General features: G+C 45.4%; 1 long non-coding RNA gene across 3 annotated transcripts; it reads right to left on the bottom strand.

The window, feature by feature from the left end:
- Nucleotides 1-304: 304 nt before the first annotated feature.
- Nucleotides 305-14,474, bottom strand: LOC139361142 (uncharacterized). 3 transcript variants are annotated; one of them, XR_011618679.1, is made up of 3 exons: nt 14,347-14,474; nt 4,137-5,702; nt 305-2,925 (listed from the first exon to the last, which is right to left on the bottom strand). It is a non-coding gene; the product is annotated as an uncharacterized lncRNA (long non-coding RNA). The 3 variants fall into 3 exon arrangements; XR_011618677.1 differs by lacking the exon at nt 14,347-14,474 and having other exon boundaries at nt 4,137-4,195; nt 5,538-8,274; XR_011618678.1 differs by lacking the exon at nt 14,347-14,474 and having other exon boundaries at nt 305-2,922; nt 4,137-4,195; nt 5,538-8,274.
- Between the last annotated feature and the right edge of the window lie 476 nt (nt 14,475-14,950).

The following is a 14,950-nucleotide window of genomic DNA, read 5'->3' as shown; positions in this document are numbered from 1 at the left end:
CTCTAGCCCTGTGGAAAGACAGAAGCAGTGAAGAAAATGTCGGACAAACATTTGGTGTGTTTGTACACTTCTCCCAGAAATCCTAAATGCTTTGCATGTTTCAGCTAATAATTCATTAAAATGGATTATGCTGACCATTTTATAACCTACTTCACTACTCTCCTGTCTAAATCCATCCCTTTGTGACACATTTTTTTTACACTTGGCTCATTTTTTCAATTGTGTTTGCTGTCTTACTCCCATGTAAAGGATAAATGTGCATGTTTGTTGATTTGACTGAGACAGCTAATGCTAAATGTCTGTTCCTTGAATGTTGACTTGTGATGGTGTCATTTAAGTCTCTTCTCTTACCCCTTGAGTCAGCAAAATATTCCGTGTTACTTTGAGCAAAACTTGCTCATTAGTGTTATGGAGAGTATAAAAGCAAATGGAATAAGTTTCCTGCCTTCAGGAGGATTGAAATCTCAGTCGGTATGACAGCATGGATGGGAGTCAGCTCAGTTTGCAGCTTTTAAAACATGTTGGAATCTTTCCTCTGCCACTTTTGATGGTGAGACCCTGAGCAAATCATTTCCACAAGCATCATGCTCTCCATCTATGACATGGAAGTAAAAATAGCAATCTTGACAGAATTGTGATGACTACAGACGTGTACCTAACCTCTTATTTACTGCCTCCCGATAGAAGATATTGTAACTCATCCCATTTGAGAGCAGGTGGTGATCACCCCATCCTGTGAGATTCAAGTATAAGTATCTGGAATCCCCCATCTGCAGGTGAGGAAGACCCAGCAGCCCTCACAATGTCTTCTGGAAACTGGATTTTGTTTGAAGGGTGAACTGACTCCAAGTTTCTTCTGTTTTCACGTATTGTCCTTCCTACGTGGCTCCTGGGGTTTTTCCCTTCCTCCCAATCTACATTAACCTGATAACAGCCAGCTATGTTTTCTAGAATTCCCCTAAATTGACTCATGCCAAATACTGAATACAGTAGATTGTGAGGGGTTCATTAAATCACGATAGAGCATCCTAAGAAGGAAAGTAGACACCTTTGTTCTTAAAGGGTCTTCAGCTATCCCACCCTGGAGAAGGTTGCTGATTTCCTTTTCTCCTCGGGCAGTCTTGTTACTATGCATCACTTCTTTTCTCTGAGATGGAGTCTCGCTCTGTCACTCAGGCTGGAGTGCAGTGTCATGATCTTGGCTCACTGCAACCTCCATCTCCTGGGTTCAAGTGATTCTCCTGCCTCAGCCTCCCGCGTAGCTGGACTACAGGTATGTGCCACCACACCGAGCTAATTTTTGTATTTTTGGTAGAGACAGGGTTTCACAATATTGGTCAGACGGGTCTTGAACTCTTGACCTCGTGATCCATCCACGTTGGCTTCCCAAAGTGTTGGGATTACAGGCATGAGTCACCGTACCCGGCCTGCATCACTTTTTATGCCTCGTCTTCATCCTTACAGCTTCTCCTTCCTAGTGGCCTCAACTCCCAACCCCGGAGTACGGGTCACAACTGTCCATCTTCATGCACCACAGCTTAATTCCCCTTCTTCTCCTCCCCACCATGCCCTATGGGCTGCTTTTCTACAACCAGAGTGGAGACCCAGGGAGATCTGCTAAACTAAGACAGTGCTCACCCCTGGGAGAAAAATCTACTTCCCAGTTCTCAGTCCTGCTAAACTATTGTTAAGATAAAGAAGGACCATGATAAATCCTATTGGCTAAGAGAAGAAGATTCTCCATGTTGCCATAGGACAAGAGAGGAGGTGACAGAATCTGCAGCCATTTGGTCGAATATGTGATATGTGAGTCATTCTGAGGAATACGTTAAAATTCTGTAGTCAGATCTTGGAAAATGGTAGTTCCAGCAGAGGGAATAATATAACAAAAAACCCAGGCAGAAAACAAGTGTGTGTGTGTGTGTGTGGAGAAGAACAATAATGTGATGTGAATGAAGGGTTCGGTGTCATGAGTGAGAAATGGCTGACCGAAAGTAGGGAGATGCAGAGAGGAAGATACCACGGGAAGACTGAACATCACATTAAGTGATTTAGGTGATTCTGCCTGCAGTGCAAATATTTTGGGCTCTGAAGTGAAGTCATCAAAAGGTTTACGTCTGTAATGGAGGATTGGTCTAGATAGCCTCTCAGATCCCACTCGGCTTTGAGATCCTTGATTCCGGGTCACACCTGCGGGTCTGGAGGGCAGTTCTGCAGGGTCATGAAGGAAGGATTCCAGGAGGCTGGGACACGAAGGGCATTCAGGTGACCACATCAAGAGATCAAGTGGGGTAACAAAAGCCTGAACTAAAAGGAATGCAGTGTAAATATGAAGGAGAAAGAGGAAATGGGAAACTTACTAGAAACGATAAGTAGAGAAAAAGGGGAACGTGTGATTCCAAGGTTTAGAACAGTATTTGTAAGTTACAGTCCCACAACTTCTTGCATAAACAGTATCTAAGAGAGTCATTTTAAGAAGAAGAGCAAACTTCCAAGTTCCACTGAAAGACATCAGCATCTCTGTGGAGTGAATTGGGGAAAGAGAATGAAGAAGTCTGCTCAACTTTTAGACACACAAAATGTGAATTGAATTGCATGAGTGACAACAATGTGAAGATATTTAACAGGAGCTCTTTTTTCTCTTTTTGGCCTACGGTATTTAATCCTTCTATCATTATCGTCCTTTCTCTAATTTGATGTCTTTGAACCTTTATTCAAAAATCTACTACGTATATGTAACATGTTTGTGAGATTATTACTAGACCCTCTAGGAGGTTTCATTAACCCAGTTTTCTCTTATTATACCAATACCACACTATCTTGGTAGTTCAGGTAAGTCCTCCACCGTTTTATTCCAAGTTGTCTTAGCTCTGTTGGGTTCTTTAAATTTCCAGACACATTTTGGAATCCGCTAGTTCATTTCTACTGAAAAATAAAAATAAAAATAAAAACCATGCTGTGATTTTGATTGGAATTGCATTAAACCTCTGATCCACAAGCGCAGAACTGACATCTTAACAATATTGAGCCTGCTGATCCATGGACACAATATATCACTTCATTTATTTAGTTCTTTAATTTATTTCAACATCACTGCCTGCTTTTCAGTGTATAGATCTTACACATCTTTTGTCAGATTTAGTCTGAGGTATTTCATGTTTTGATGTGCTATAATATTGCTTTGTAAATTTCCATTTCCAATTATTTCTTTGCCAGTGTATAAAGAGATATTGCTTATGTGTTTAGCTTGTATCTTGCAAGCTTTCCAAACTCACTTATTAGTAAGTAATTTATTATTATTAGCTTTAGTGGCTTTTTGTGATTTCAGGAGATTTTCCACACAGGTGATCACGTCACCTGCAGATCCAGATAGTTTTAAATCTTTTCTAATAAGGGTGCATTTTATATATTTTAACTTGCCTTATTGCACTGACTAGACTCCAAAAAAATGCTGAAAAGCAGTGAGGAAAAAGTCATCAGGTGGGATGGTAAATACAGCCCCTGTTCTTCCATTTTGACCTGAAGCACCCAGTGTGATCATTTTCTCATTTGATTTTCGTGAGGACTTTTTGTTTCCTTTTTTTCCTTTATTTTTAAAAAATACACTATCTTTTAGGCAGTTTCACCTTCACAGAAAAATTGAGGGAAAGGTGCAGAGAGTCCTTCTATATGCCTTCCCTTCCCCCACGTGCACAGCCTCCCCCACTAAAAACTCTCCTGCCCAGAGGGAGCGTTTGTAACAATTGAAGAACCGACGTTGACATATTGTCACCCAGAGTCCACAGTTTACATGAGGGCTCCGTCTTGGTGCTGGTTCTATGGGTTTGAACAAAGGTGTCATGACATGTATCCACCATGATAGCATCGTACAGAGCAGTTGCACTAAAATCCTAAAAATTTCCATGTTCCACCTCATCATCTCTCCCTCTTCCCAACACCTGGGAACCACGGATAGTTTCACTCCATAGTCTGGCCTTTTTCTGAATGTCCTTTAGTCTTTTCTGATGGGTCTCTTTTGTGTAGCCGTGCATGTTTAAAGTTCCTAAGTGTCTTTTCATGGCTTGACAGCTCACTTCCTTTCAGTGCTGAAGAATATGCCATTGTTTGGATATATCACAGGTTATTTATCCACTCACCTAGTGAAGAACATTTTGGTTTCTTCGTTGCCTCCAAGTTTGAGCAATTATGAATAAAGCTGCAATAAAATTAGCAATTATGATTAAAGCTTCTATAAATGTCCGTGTGCAGGTTTTTCTGTGAACACAAGTTTTCAACTCCTTTGGATAAATACTGAACAGTGCAATAGCTGGATCACATGTTAAGAGGATATCTCGTGCCCATCAATGATACACTGGATACACAAAATGTGGCACGTATATACCACGGAATACTATGCAACCATAAAAAAGAATGGGTTCCTGTCCTTTGCAGGGACATGGATGAAGCTGGAAGCCATCATTCTCAGCAAACTAAACTAAAAGAGGAACAGAAAACCAAACACCACATGCTCTCACTCATAAGTGGGAGTCGAACAATGAGATCACATGGACACGGGGAGGGGAACGACACACACGGGGGCCTGTTGGGGGTTGGAGGCAAGAGGAGGGAGAGCATTAGGACAAATACCTCATGCATGCAGGGCTTAAAACCTAGATGATGGGTTGACAGGGGCAGCAAACCACCATGGCACATGTATACCTATGTAATAGACCTGCACATGTATCCAAGAACTTAAAGTAAAATTTAAAAAATAGGGAGTATAGTTTGGTAAGACAATGTGATAATTTTACAAACACAAAACATGTCATACCCACTTCCCCACCTCCCTCAAGTGCTTTCAACAGCATCCTGTTGCTGTTATTAAGAGAATAAAGCATCTACCATCATCTCCCAGCCCCTGCCTGCCTGCCTTCATTCTTGTCTTGTGCCACTTTCTCCCGTGCTTACTTCCTTGCACGTGCCTGTTTCCTGCTGCAAGAGGCATTCTGCAGCACCCCCATCTCTGTTTAGACCGTGGTGTCCCTACACTCCACCGCCCTCAACAATCAACCTCTACTTCTCTCCAGACTGCAAGGGGATCATACCTTCCAGAATGCATCGGTTTTCTACCTCTCATCCCAAGATACGCCAGATTCTTTTACAGCATAAATTTAGAGAACCCCGCTTCCCTTTCTTTGGTGTGCTTTCCTGAATTCTTCATCAGAAACCCATTAGAGTGATTGTCTTATTAGTGCCCATTCTCCCCATCAGGCTGCAGGTTCGTGAGAGCAGGGGCCACGGTCATGTTGGTGAACCACGGTATTCTCAGTGACTATCCATGTGCTTAGAAAGTATTTGCTGAATGAGTAAATGGGTCTGCAGTTCCAACCAAAGCTAGAAGCTTGACTTTGGAAGAATGAAAGTAGATAACGTCTCCAAAGCAGACCCCATAGCATGAGAAAAGAAAGGAAGAACGGAGGCAGAGCTGAAGGATGAATATCGGCACAGGAGTAGGTGAGAGTTCCAGAAATGCTGGGTTTTCACGTGTTTTTACTTACCTCCTATCTGTGTTTCCATCTCTGTGTAGCGTGACTCTCACATCCCTCTCAATTTCTACATTTCTTTACTGACAAGGACAGAGGTAGTGCATTGGACACACTACTAACCAGCATACTCTCTCGGACTTGCAAGGAAATGTAGAGAAAACAATCTAGAAATGGTATCTCAGAAGAAAAAAATATCAAAAATATGAGAATAAATGTGGGAAAAAAATCAATGTTTAAAGACAACTTCTCAACATATTTAGGTATCTCTGGGACCTAAAATTTCATCAGAACTCCCCACACTTCTTTCTTTTTACATTGCTCTGTGTGTGTGTGTGTGTGTGTGTGTGTGTGTGTGTATTCAACAGAAATCTACCAAAAAAAAAATAATAATAATGCTATTGCTAGAATAATGCTACTACAGGGGAGAAAAATGTAATCTTTTCTTCCACCCATCTTAGCTTCATTGGTTGGGGTTCCTATAACAAAAGACAGATGAACCCCCAAAAAAGCAAGCGGAGGTTTATTAGCATGTATATTTCATATATACATGGGAGATACACAGGGAATGAGGGAATCTCAAAGAGACAGCTCAGACCTTTCTTTTATATAACATCTTCAACAAGGATAATAAATGTTTCTAGAAGTGCCAAGACAAAGTAAAAGGACTTTGGGTCATTGGGGGCAACAAATTGTGGGAAGGCCAATAAATGATAGATTTTTGTGTAAATTCCTCTGGTGCTGTTTCCTGAATAAGGGTCTGAAGTTGTCTACAGAGATTGAGCTGCGTCCTTTCTGGCAGAGAGGGGAGAAAGGGCACTTTTGTCTTTGTATAATATGATTATGTTGTGTGCTTTTCAGAAACTAGAGGGAAGGCCAGAGCGCTTCTTAATTGCTTTCAGCTCAAAATATTTTAGCATGGCGTGTTGTATTCTCTGCACTGTTCCTGCTGCAGATATCTCTAAAGGCATCAGTCGCATCCACAGCACTACTTGTGGGGAAATATTGAGCAGAACTGGAATCAAATGTATAATTCAGCCCCATAGAATCTGAGCCACAGGACAGAGAGAACTGCCCGGGAGTCAAAGCAGACACTGAGCAGCTGACATTCTAAGAGTCTCCTTCCAGTAGATCGGCGCATAAACTCAAGTTCTTTTCACAGATTTGTCTGTTTCTTTTTTGGAAAAAAACATAACCCTGTAGCGAAAATGTCTACTTCACAGTGCACCAAAACATCTGGAGCCTTAGCCAGAAGCAGCACAGACCCAGGCAGCCTGGTGATGTCCGGCGGGGGCAGCCCATAAAATCCATCAGCATGTGGCCCTGCGAGCCGCCACCAGTAACATATGTTTACATGCTAATGAATGTCAGGCTCATTTAGAACAAATTTGCATCCATCAAAGTCAAACAGCGAGCAGAGCAGCACATTTTCCTGTGTGTCAGTGGCCCCTGAGATACCAGGGAGAACTTGAATTGCCTGACCCCTTCAACTTCCAAGCATCCCAGAGGGAAAATGCAGACCCCAGGAAAGGACTGTGCTGGAAACCATTTGTTCTTACAGATGTCCGGAGTAGTCTTGTGACTGACCCAAAAACTCCCCTCTGAGGGTGGGGGAGACCTAGGTTAGGAGAGGGTGAACCGTGCTGCCTTCTAAGACCTTCCTTCTAAGGGAGGGTGGGAGAAACCCAGAGTAGGTGGAGGTGAGCCATGCTGGCAGGACCTTCCTTCTAAGGGAGGGTGGGGAGACCTAGGGTACGTGGAGGTGAGCCATACTGGCAGGACCTTCCTTTTAAGGGAGGGTGGGGGAGACCTAGAGTAGGTAGAGGTGAGCCATGCTGGCAGGAACTTCCCTCTAAGGGAGAGTGGGGGGACCTAGGGTAGCTGGAGGTAAGCCGTGCGGGTAGGATCTTCCTTCTAAGGGAGGACGAAGTGTGCTTTGCTAGACTCTGCGCTTGAGTCTCAGCGTGGCGGACCCAGATGGGAGCAAGTCACTTCTATCCTATGATTCTGGGTGTCCTCATCTGTCATGGAAGGTTTGGTTAGATGAGCTTAAAGTCACTCCAGTTGCAAAGCTGTGTGACTTGTAGATACATGCCAGTGTGAATGACTCACTTCACTTTTACAAGTTGCACAGATAGCCAGGCTTCCCCTTGTATCAGTCAGGAGGTCCCAGAAGACTTTGTCACAGGCAAAGAGGTGATTAAAAGGAGTCACTGACGGGATTCTTTGGAGATCGGTGGGCAGGGCCCAAGGGAAGTGAGAATAGCACTCCCCAGATTATGGGCAAGGGATGCCTGGGGAGGGGCTGCTAACGTGGACAGGCATGAGTAAGAGAGGACTGAGGACAGCTCCTCTCCCTCCTCCACCTTCTACCTGCTGCCAGCAATGAATCCAACCAGCAGCCCTAGGCCAGGCCAGGCTCCCAGAGTCAGAGCCAGGAAGAAGCCAGGCACATGGAGAAGCCACTGGTCCCCACCAACACCAAGGGTGCAGTAAGAATTTTGATGGAAATATTTAAAAACTCATTCAACAACTTCCTATCTCCCCAACCAGCCTCTACATATGATTCCACCTTTTCCGACTCCTGAGCCATCCTCAGGGGTGTCACAGGGGTGGGGCTGCCTGCTCTGCCCAGGGCCTGGGACCCTCCAACCTTCGGAGGTCTGGAGTCCCCTCTCCCCTCCCTGGCAGCAACTGTCTTCTCTGCTGTCAAATTATCACTTCCATCCTCCCACAACACATGAGAGTTTAAGACGGGATTTGGGTGGGGACACAGCTAAACCATATCAAAGGGGGGACCTGGGGCTTCCTCATGGGGCTCTGGCATGAGCTTGGGTGACACAGGTTATAAGACCCCATCTGCTTCAGGTTTAATTGCATACCCCAATATTCCCAGGTTGTAGTCCTAACCAAGGACCTCAGAATGTGTCTGTATGTGGAGATAGGCCTTTTAAAGAGGTGATTAAGGTAACGAAGTCATTAGAACTGATGCCCTTGTAAGAAGAGATCAGGACACAGACATCTATTGAGGGACAACCGCACGAGGACACAAGAGAAGATGCCATCTGACAGTCAAGGAGAGATGCCTTAGGAGGAGCCAGTCCTGAACCCACCTTGACCTTGGACCTCCAGACTCCAGGACTATGAGAAATACATCTCTGTCTTTTCACAAAACTGCCTGTGGCAGCCCAACCAGAGCCATGCGCCATCTTTGGTTCTCAGAAATTCCACTTGTTTTTATACTCCTGGATTTTAGGAGGCCCCTGGATGACCAGCATGTGGCTAAAGTTAGAGAAGGAGTTACTTGTGTAAGAGAGCCCCACACATCTCTGAGCGGACACCGTACAGCCCATGAGATATTGGGTGTAGTACCATCCTCTCTTCCCTAGGATATTAAGAACAATATCACAGGAGGGGTGTACAGCCACAGCCCCTGCGTCACTGGGAGCAATAGCATCTTCTCCCCCTCTCAATATAAGGAACAATATCCCAGGGTGGGTGTACATCCCCTGTGATATTGGGTGTAACGTCATCGTCTCCCAATGCGGATATTAAGCATAGTGTCACAGGGGGGTGTATACCTTCTCCGCTATCGGGAATAATATCCTCTCCCCTCAGGACTGTATGCAAAATATCGAAGGGGTTTTACAACTCTTGCGATATGGGCAGTAATATCATCCTCTCCCCACCTAGATGTTAGGAACTCTATCACAGGCGGCCGTACATTTCTTGCGATATTGGGAGTCATATCCTCTCCCATCATGGATATTAAGAACAATATTACAATGGAGGTGTACCACCCACTGCCATATTGAGAGTAATATGCTCTCCCCTTCGGGATATTAGGAACAATATTGCAGGAGGTGTGTACAACCTCTGCGATATTGGGAGTAATATCATCCTCTCCCCCTGAATATAAGAAACAATATCACAGGAGGATGTACACCCCCTGTGATATTGGGAGTCATATCATTTTCTCTCCCTCTGGATATTTGGAACAATATCACAGTGGGTGTGTACACCCTCTGCGATTTTGCCACTAGTATCATCGTCTCCCTCCCAGGATATAGGGAACCATATCACAAGGAGGTGTACACCCCCTGCGATACTGGGAGTGATATCGTCCTCTCCCTCCCTGGATACTAGGAACAATATCACTAGGGAGTGTACACCTCCTGCAATATGGAGACTAATATCATCCTCTCGCCCCCTGGATATTAGGAACCATATCATAGGGGTGGTGTACACCCCCTGTAAAATCAGAAGAAATATCATCCTCTCCACCTTTGGATGTTAGGGACAATATCACGGGGGAGGTCTACGCCCCCTTCGATATTGGGAGTTGTATCATCCTCTCCCACCCAGGATATAAGGAACAAGACGACCGAAGGGAGGTACACCCACTGCCATAGTTTCAATAATGTCATCCTCTACCCCCTGGCTGTTAGGAATAACATCATAGTGGGGTGTACACTTTCTTCGATATTGGGAGTGATATCATCCTCTCCCCGCTGGATATCAGGAACAAGTCTATTAATTATTAATATTAATAAATATAAGAAAAATTAAGAGTAATCATCGACATTAATAATCACAATAAAGATAGTAAAATAGTTAAAAATGTTAACGAGTAGCATTAATAATCAGTAGTAATATCACTACTAATAAAATAATGATATCAGCAATTGTTACTTAAATCAATATTAAGTGATGCTGGTAATAAAATAACAATATTAGCAATTATTTTAAGCATGCATAATCATATATTTAAAATAATTATCCATAACAGTATCCTATTAATAGTATCATTGATAATTGTTAATATCGATCATGGATGTTTAATAATTAATCATATTACTCCTAATACCGCAGGGGGTGTACACCTACCTGTGATGTTGTTCTTAATATCCAGGGACAGAGAGCATGGGATGTTGTTCCTAATTATCAAGGAGGGGAGAGTGTAATATTACTCCCAATATGACAGGGTGTGTACATCCCCCCCAAGGCACTGTTCTTGCCATTCAAAACAAGAGAGGATGACATGACTCCAGATATCGAAGAAAGTGCAAACCCACGTGTGATATTCTTTCTAATATCCAGAAAGGAAGAAGAGGATAGTAATCCTCATATGGCAGGAGGGGTACACTCACTCTGATATTTTTCCAAATATGCCGGGGGAAAAGAGAATAATTGCATTCCCAATATCGCACCAAGGGTTGTACACCCCATGTGAGATGGTCCTTCATAATGTTTCAAGGCGGGAGGGATGATATTATGACATATATGGCAGAAAGTGTACACTCCCCAGGGATATTGTTCCCATGATCCTGGAGGGAAGGGGATGATATTGCTTTAAATATTACAGAAGGTGTACATGCCCCCAGTGATATTGTTTCTAATTTCCACGTGGGAGAGGAAGATATGACACCCAATAATGCAGGGAGTACAAACAGTCCTGGGATATTCTTCTTAACATTCAGGGAGGAAGAGGATATTACTCCCAATACAGACGGGTGTACACCCTCTGACGGTGTACACACTGAGGGTATACACCCATCTGTGAAAGAGTTCATAATTTCCAGAGAGGGAGATGATATTACTCACAATATCATAAACAGGCTGTGAGTCCACCAGGGCCCCTAATAGCCAGCGGGAGGAGAAGGGGTGGCTATTAGTCCCCACCTTGTGGGGGTGCCTCACCCCCCTGCGAGGTGACTCCTAATAGCCAGAGGGGGAGAGGGGGTGGCGATTAGTCCCCACCTCGCGAGGGGTGCCTCACCGCCCTGCGATGTGGCTCTTAATATTCGGGGGGGAGAGGGGGTGGCTATTAGTCCTCACATCGTGGGGGAGGTCCTAAAATAAAATATATGTTAACTATTTAAAGGTGTGAATTTTATTACATATAGAAAAATGTGCGTTTAGCGTACAAATGTGTGCATTTATGTCAAATACATGAAAACACATAATCCAGGTGTTTCGGTTCATACCACTGTAGAGACTTTTCGGTTTCTTTTCATACAACTGCCCAACTGGGGCCCAGAGCCAACACCCACCAGCTGTGTCACTGCGTCTGTTGTTTTACTGTCACACACCGGCCCTACCCCACAAAAAAAAAAAAAAAAAAAAAAGCCATGGCACTTAATAAAAAATTAATTTTACAACGTTATTAGAGATGACTTGTAGTCCTCTTTGAAGAGACTGCAGCATGTGAAGGATTTCAAATACAACTGTGTTCTGGGTCTCCTGATCTAAGGACCTATCCGCACTGGTGGCTTTAGCAGTGCTTCATGCAAACTTCCAGAAGGCATGTGTGTCATGTCTAAGAGCAAACTAGAGTTCACGCCTCAGCACTGTGTGCCTCTTCTTTCTTCCGTCCCACGGGCACCGTCTTCTCCCAGGGAGCTGGTGCTGTGCTCTGAGGCTCTGTCCCACCAGTCCCTGCCAAGTCCCTGGGGCCACTGTGGAGAACCAGCCTCCGTCTGTCAAAGTGTGTTGTGCAGAAAACAACTCATCCAAATCTGTTTAAAAACCACACATTTGCGACGCCTCTAGGCCTCAGAAGGTGGAGGCAGACAGGTAAAGGCAGCTGCCATGGGGGCTGAAGTTCAAGCCGGTCTGTCCGGCGACTGATGGGCACTGTCTGCAGTGAGCCACTGCACATTTAGCGAGGCTGTCTGGCCCCTCACCTCTGCCAAGCCTCCACCCGTCGAGTCTGGCCTGGATTCTCACACGCCTGCACAGCCTTCATCTGGTTCATAACTCAGCTCACAAAGGGCCCCATACAAAGGCCCCCGTACCGCGGCAAGGACGGCGGTGGTCACACCTGTGGTCATTTATCCTCTCTGCATCTAGCTCCTCTTCCTGAGGCAACAGCACCTCTGAAGTCACAGCCTGGCCTCCCAACTCTTCCCCGTCCCGGGCTTCTTGGCATGTTGCTCTGCTGCACACACCTCAGCAAATACTGCTGATTAGCCAGAATCACCCAGAAATCTCTTAACCTTGATTCTGACTGCTTTTATAATTTGTAATATTTGTACTTCTGGTGTGATTTGAGGAACAACAAATTTTAAAATTAGAGAAGATGTGGTTTTTATTCTCTCCTTTCTACTTGCAACCTTGAAAATTCAAGTAGCAGCAAGGGTTTGTTGAGAGTAACTTCCACCAAAGAGAACCTATTACAAATGTACTACAGAGTGTCAAATAACCACATAGATGTAAAATAGAGATGCAGACACAGATATAAAATCCAATGGTTAAACCAAACTGAGAAATGCTTGCCAGTTTGATAGGACTTCTGAAACTTGACAAAAATGTTGGCTAAGGGATACAAGATGTTATGAGATGAGTGAGATGCTTGGCCTAGAACCACAGGCTCTCTCCTCTTTACAGCAGAAAATCCATAAGGAAGTCAAATCTGAAAGAACCAGGTACCATTGAACGGCATCATCAGTCGTCCTTCCCATCCCTCGGCCAGCTGAGGTGAGTGCAGACAGTCGTTCACCAACATCCATCATCCATCCTCCAGGCCATGGCTACACTTTACTCCCAGGCTCCCTGTCATTATGTAGATTAGGTAAATCCTAGCCACTCTCACCTTAAGCCTACCCCTGCCAGCGTGGCAATCACCCAGTCCCAACCACAGCAAGGACAGCCGTGTCCGTGGGAACACAGAGCAGCGGTCTGAAAGGAACCTGGATCTCTGAATACCTCATGGAGCAGTCACCAGCCTGGAACATCCTCCCTGACGGCTTTGCAAGACAGAAAAACTCCTTGGTTCCTCACGCTACAATACTGCAGAGTCTCAGGTCACAGCATCCTTATCTACCCTCGTCAGGAACCGTTCAATGCTCATCAAGACATGAGAACAAAACTGCAGTGGCACAGTCACACTCGACGCAGACCACCTGCTGCTCACATTCGTCGTATTAACACCAAAAAGCCACCGTGGTGGATATCCTGGATGTGGACACTCGGCGGCTTTTTGCTGGAGATGCGCTTTGTGCATTTATCGCACGACCATCTTGGCATCAGGAGCTGCAGCGCAGATGGCAGCTGTGCATGTCACAGGGAGTCTTATTCGCTGGAATCTCAGCCAGCTCCCAGCATCAGCTCCCACAGGGTCCTCTCCTCTGGGAGCACGTGCTTGGACGCCACAGTGTCCTGTGGATCCACAAAACCGCGCTGTCCTCCCTGGCCACTGTGCCTGTCCACTGTGCCTGTTGCGGCTCCGATAGTCCTCCGTGTCTACCTGTTGGGGCTCGGATAGGCCGCCTTGTCCGCCTGCGAGTCCCGTGCACTACAAGATTACGCCATTCCAAGGCTGCTCGATGAGGCTTCACACGGGGGCATTGTATTTCATTCACTGCTAGGTTCTACACTGACTTTTATGACCCCGGGGAAGGACTAAGACTTAAATAGAACAGCGGCTAGGTGATACAAACCGCCGCTGTAATCAGAACATACCAAGACCAGGCCACAGGAAGGAAGAAGCAGCCCTGGGCCGCAGCCTGTTACCAAGTCGCTGACATCTCTGTCCAACATGGATAAAAAGACCCTCTTTCCTCCGAAGTCTAAAGCAACATATCGGCCCATCTAACAGTAATTCTGTTGTACATTTAACTTCATCTTGCCCTTCTAAGTGACTGTTCACGGTCTTAACACCTGAACAAGAATTTCTCAGTTGCTGAACCACTGTTCGTTATTCAGCAGATAAAATGGCAGCAGATTGCACCCCAGGAAGAAACACACCCAGTCACGGGCACAGAACGGGACATCAGCACAAACCGTTTCCCAGAAAAAAACGCATCTCTGCTTTGGGACATACCATCCCCGGTCTCCATGAGCTCGGCGTTGCAGTACTTGGGCGCTGTCCGGGACCCCGTGGAACCCTGTGGTCGCTCCATCTGTATGGAGTGCTCTGAGGTGTACGTGGTTACGTCAGGAGGTGCAGAATGATTAACTGTAAAGAAGCACATCATGAGTGTTTCTGGTGGTTGTGGCGTTTGCTCTGCAGGTTGAGCAAGCCATAGCTCAGGAAGAGACGGGAGCGCAGACGCTCACCCTGGGGGTGCCGTGAGAAGCCAAAGCCGATCTCAGCCACGTCTGCCACAAACATCTGGCACAAAGGGGGACCCCAGCATAACTCATGTTGCCGAAAATGGAGTAGAGTTCGGTGAAACCTCAATTTCCTAACAGGAGCCACGTCAGCGGCATTTTAACTAGAATAACGTTAGACCGGCAATGGCAGGGCGCCAGGAAGCGTGTGTGTGTTCATGGAAGGGTCCCGTTTCCTGTCGGCCACCGTCCACACAGCCCAGGGCTTTACTCGCGCTTTGGAGCCCAGGGCCTGGAAATGGAAACCCAGCTCTGAAAACTTCTGGGGATTTGGGGATGTCCCTAAAGCTCTCCGTGCCTCAGTTTCTTCATCA

Source organism: Macaca nemestrina, assembly GCF_043159975.1.
Source record: "Macaca nemestrina isolate mMacNem1 chromosome 11 unlocalized genomic scaffold, mMacNem.hap1 SUPER_11_unloc_1, whole genome shotgun sequence".
NCBI classification, from domain to species: Eukaryota; Metazoa; Chordata; class Mammalia; order Primates; family Cercopithecidae; genus Macaca; species Macaca nemestrina.
The sequence above is the reverse complement of the archived record's forward strand: the minus strand, read 5'-3'. Positions and strand labels throughout refer to the sequence as shown.